We start from the raw sequence: 5,472 nt of genomic DNA on the forward strand, positions 1-5,472 counted from the left end.
AGAATATTTAGGTATAGGCGAACCTTGCGTTAGGCGCCCCCCCTCTACACATAAAAATGCAATTTTACAGAACAATTTTATTTATATTTTTTATAAGTACCTATACAAAACAGATATTACATATGATCAAATATAAAAAAGAATGGTCGAAAGTTGTTTCGACAGAATTTCCCTCGCTCCTGAAATAAAATGATAATTTTTTTTAGTCACCGCAAAATATACGCAAATCCGAAAAATATGAATGGAATGATAAATCACAAGTACAGACTCATCATATTTTGTACATTAGGATTTATTCAGCAAAATTTTGGGGTGACGTCATAAATTTTTTAGGGTGGGATGAGCAAATACAATTTGATAAAAAAATTTCTGTTCTTATCATTACTTGAAAATATCTCCAAGATTTGAAACTATTCGATTATGTAGTTCCTGCTTAAATGAGTAAAATAAATACACGCATGTCATTAATTGTTTTGAGTCACCCTATATCTGCAAATCCAAAAACTTTGAACGGAATAATTAATAACAAGTACAGACTCTTCACATTTTCTACATTTTAGATTCGGTGAAATTTTGACCTGACCTCATCAATTTTTTGGAGGGGATAAGCAAAAATATTTTGATGAAACATTTATCATGCCTATCATAACCTTAAAATAGCTGCAAGATTTCAACGCATTCGGTTTAGCAGATTCAAAATAAAATCACAGAATGTTGTTTTATGATTGATTTTTTTTCCAAAAATTTGAACGTTTCGGGTAAAAAATACGGAATCATATACGGATATAATCAAATTCCAAGTATAACCATTAAAAAAATTGGTCTAAAGAGTTTAGACAGTACTTCCCTCGCTGTCGGAAACTTGACGACTGCATGCCTATTGTGTTTTTTTTCTCATTACATTTTTGTAAGGGGAATTTAAAAAAAAAATGTGATGACGTCATCAACATTTTTGCAAGGACACGTATTTCAGTTGGGATAGATGTAGTGTAATACTAAGAATAAAATTATTGTATTCCCAAATTTTCGGGAAAATGAATTGGCTCGTTTTGAATATTGATTTCTTATAATCAATAAAATAACGAAACAATTTACTCACGTATACGGCGCCGGTGTGTAATATCTAGAGAGCGGATTTCTGTCGGGTTAGGTAAGACCAAACTCGTTACGGCTCGTACGGGATGCGAATTCATTGCGGTTGCGGACTGCACTTCGTTTATTTGAGATTAGAATAACGCTGTTTCGTTGCACTCTGCTGTTAATTCCCGTTCTCATTTACTTCCCCAGTAGCAAGCAATATTTTTCTAATATTTATACAAGATTGATATAATATTAAATGTTGACTAGATATTACAAATATTTATATAATATTCATTTTATATTTATAAAATTATATATGAATTTCAACATATATTACATATTTATGAAATGTCTTTTTATCAAGATACCGAACAAAAAAAATTAAAAAAAGTACCATGTTGGGACAACTTGTAGGTAATTTATTTCATAGGGTTTTTATTGGAGCAATATTAAAAATTGATTTGAAAAAATACTAGCTATTAGATCATAAATGGGTGACCTGACGGAAATTGTGACGACTCGGCTCGTAGTACCAAATGTTAGGTCATAAGTGGGTGACCTAACGGAAGGTTTTGTGTTTGCTCGAAGGACCAGCGGTCACAAAATGGGTGACCACAAATGTTGGTCACAATGGATGACCAAAAAATGTTGTTGAAACTATAAATATAGTTTCAATGAGACACGACCTTTCTGCTTCACGGTTTATTCGAATCTACTATTATTTAAATTTACATATTTACAAGTGGTGGTGGTGGGTGAGATGGTGGAGTCTGCTGCACCCCTTCTCCTTCGGTCTACCTGCCTGGACCGAACACTAGCTATTGTGAAATTGACACTATTCGATATCTCGTTTTACACACTATTAATTGCTCATTAAATAGTAATATTTTTTTTTATTTTTGCGAACAAAAAATAACAATTTTATTCATCATTTTTATAAAACTTACTTAAATTTGCGTTGCACGTACAGATGCGCTTACTCTGCTGGAACGCGTTTGCGCAATGTGCAACATATACATATTTTCTGTTATTGTTGGTGGTTAAAAAAATATTTTGTGTAAGTTCATGGTGTTTGTCCTATTGTGAATTGTGATTATCGGTACTGCGATAAATTCAGAATAGTGTAATACCGTTTTGTCAAGAAAACAGTACTAATCCTACATAACCTCACTTCTACATGCAATGCAGCAAATGCAATTTCTCAACACGTAAGCATATTTAAGAGGTTTAATATTTCTGAATATAAACATACTATGAATGTCGAGACAAAATGATGAATGATGAAGGTCCGGGCGCAACTAAAAAAAAAAGAAGAAATCGAGTTAGAAATTGCGGGAGATACGCAGAAATTGGATGAATTGGTAAGCATTTATTATTATTATTATTAACTCCTAGTATTTATAAACTAGTTTCAGACTGATAATAATCTTTATTTGCCAGGAAGAGAAGACGTAAAAAAACATGTATGCAATTTTGAAGAAATTATTAATAATGAACCAAATTGCTTTCAAGTTTTCAGGGCAAGGAAAAAAATAAGCTCTCTTTTAGTGAACTCACAATTAACAAGGGTACATTATGTAAAGTTGTGTGATTTCTTAAAAATTACGAACTTTGTAAGTTAATTTAATTGTAGGTACCACACGGAAACGTCACAAAAACGCCATAACTACTGAAATTTAAAAAATGGTAGGACCTTATGTAGCGCAGACAAAAGCAAGAATGAATTCTCATCAAAAAAAAACATGAGGTATGATTTTTTTTATTTTAATTAATTATATCGCTTTTCAATGAATTGGTTATAGAGCAAATAATTATTAAGTAAATATTTCTGTATAACGATTGAAATGTAGCAGAACATTGTTATTTCCATTGACAATGTATTTTTATTTCATTGTAAGTTGGCAGTGTATTTTTATGTTTGAAAAATTTATATTGTATTTCACATCAGGTGATTTTTTAAATTTATGCTCTGGTTGCCCATGAAGCTTATGTCAGCAGTTTCAGTTTCGCTGCTGACATAAGTGTCATGGGTAAATACAGCAGAAATTTAAAAAAAAATCACCTGGTACAAATTTTCAACGAATTGGTTCTAGGACAAATAATTTTTAAATGTATAAATATTGCCGCAACGTTTCAAATACACTGTTATTTCCAGTGACAATGTATTTTTGTGTTTAATAAATTTTATATTGTATTCCATACAAGTTTTTTTATATCCATATCCCCTTTCACATGAAGAACATTTATTAAATGTTCTGAACTAAATAAGTATTAAACATTGAAAATAAATATATATTCAATATTTAAAACCAATATTGATTTTCTAAAAAAAAATCTGTCGTTACCCATATTATTTAAATGTCAGAACTTCAATATTTATTACATATAAAATGTTACTGGGGTTAGGCGTTTGATTAATAAATCGTTAATTATATTTATGGAATTAGTACTGATTAAATTCAGTGATTATCTATCACCCGCTACTGAGTCCCGGCGATCCAGCGCGTCACCACCTATAATCGTGACGTAGCCCGACAAAAATCCGCTGTCTAGTAATATGAAAGGCAACTGAAAATCGTTTATGTATAAACATTCTTAATTTAAGATGACAAGCGTAACAGCATACGTGAGAGTCAAACAGAGAAACTGTAAACAAAACGACCATCGGTTTTATTGCTTCGACTTCCGCTTATTATATGAAACATTGGGTTTTATTTTAATTCTTGACGGTGAAATTCACAATTGGTTGATTATAAACATGTCTATTTCACATTCGCGGAACCAAGTGAGCGCATAAAACAAATGCAGGTCTGTAATGTTAAAGTCGATGTAAATAAGCGTGCTACCCTTATGTTTCAACCGAGTTTTTCCTTTAACAAATTTTGTGTCTACCAAATTGGATTGGTTGGGGTGTAATACTAATAATAAGTGTTGCCTTTAATTTAATCAATAAAATAAATTGACTTCATTAATTTTTTTGAAACACCTCTTAAGAAAATCTAAAAAATATGAATGGAATGATAAATCACAAGTACAAACTCATCATATTTTTTGCATTTTAGATAGGATTTATTCAGCAAAATTTAAGGGTGGCGTCATCAATTTTTTTAGGAGGGATGAACAAATACATTTTGAATAAAAGTTTACCATGCTTATAATAACTTTAAAATATTCCCAAGATTTCAAAGCATTCGGTTTTGTAATTCCTGATTAAATCGATAAAATAAATTCACGCCTTCATTAATTTTTTTGAGTCACCCTGCATATGCAAATCCAAAAACATGAATGGAATGATAAATCACAAGTACAGACTCATCATATTTTGTACATTTTAGATACGATTTATTCGGCAAACTTTTGAGCTGACGTCATCAGTTTTTTGTAGAAGATAACCAAATATATTTTGACTAAAAATTTATTATGCTCTTTATAACCTTAAAACATCTGCAAGATTTCAAAGCATTCGGTTTTGTAGTTCCTGATTAAATCAATAAAATAAATTTACGCATTCATTAATTTTTTTGAGTCACCCTGTATATGCAAATCGAAAAAATTTGAATGGAATGATAAATCACAAGAAGAGACTCACCATATTTTGTACATTTTAGATAGGATTTATTCAGCAAAATTTTGTGGTGACGTCATAAATTTTTTAGGGGGGACGACCAAATACATTTTGATCAAAAATTTACCATGCTTATGATAATTTTAAAATATCTTCAAGATTTCGAAGCATTCGGTTTTGTAGTTCCTGAGTAAATCAGTAAAATAAATTTACGCTTTCATTTATTTTCTTGAATTACCCTGTATATGCACATCCAAAAAATATGAATGGAGTGATGGATCCCAAGTACAGACTGATCATATTTTGTACATTTTAGATATGATTTATTCGGCAAATTTTCGAGCTGACGTCATCAAGTTTTTGGAGGGGATAAGCAAATATATTTTGACTAAACATTTATTATGCTCTTTATAACCTTAAAACATCTGCAAGTTGTCAGAGCATTCCGTTTTGTAGTTGCTGATTAAATCAATAAAATATATTTACGCATTCATTAATTTTTTTTGAGTCACTCTGTATATGCAAATCCAAAAAATATGGATGGAGTGATAAATGACAAGTAGAGACTCATCATATTTTGTACATTTTAGATATGATTTATTCGGCAAACTTTCGAGCTGACGTCATCAAGTTTTTGGAGGGGATAAGCAAATATTTTTTGACTCAAGATTTATGATGCTCTTTATAACCTTAAAACATCTGCAAGATTTCAAAGCATTCGGTTTTGTAGTTTCTGAGTAAATCAGTAAAATAAATTTACGCATTCATTAATTTTTTTGAGTCACCCTGTATATGCAAATCCAAAAAATATGAATGGAGTGATAGAT

At 30.6% G+C, this 5,472-nt stretch overlaps 1 long non-coding RNA gene across 3 annotated transcripts; it reads left to right on the plus strand.

Annotated features, from left to right (window-relative positions):
* The first annotated feature begins 2,355 nt into the window (after window positions 1–2,355).
* On the plus strand, window positions 2,356–2,986 carry LOC135136665 (uncharacterized). Of its 3 annotated transcripts, none has more exons than XR_010281740.1 (3): window positions 2,356–2,441; window positions 2,496–2,657; window positions 2,714–2,986. It is a non-coding gene; the product is annotated as an uncharacterized LOC135136665 (long non-coding RNA). The 3 variants fall into 3 exon arrangements; XR_010281738.1 differs by having other exon boundaries at window positions 2,361–2,441; window positions 2,490–2,657; XR_010281739.1 differs by having other exon boundaries at window positions 2,361–2,441; window positions 2,490–2,662; window positions 2,714–2,741.
* The last annotated feature ends 2,486 nt before the right edge of the window (window positions 2,987–5,472 follow it).

The sequence above is a fragment of the Zophobas morio genome, unplaced genomic scaffold, assembly GCF_036711695.1.
Source record: "Zophobas morio isolate AGI-343-1 ecotype UQ-CSIRO unplaced genomic scaffold, CSIRO_AGI_Zmor_V1 ptg000026l, whole genome shotgun sequence".
In the NCBI taxonomy this organism is placed as follows: domain Eukaryota; kingdom Metazoa; phylum Arthropoda; class Insecta; order Coleoptera; family Tenebrionidae; genus Zophobas; species Zophobas morio.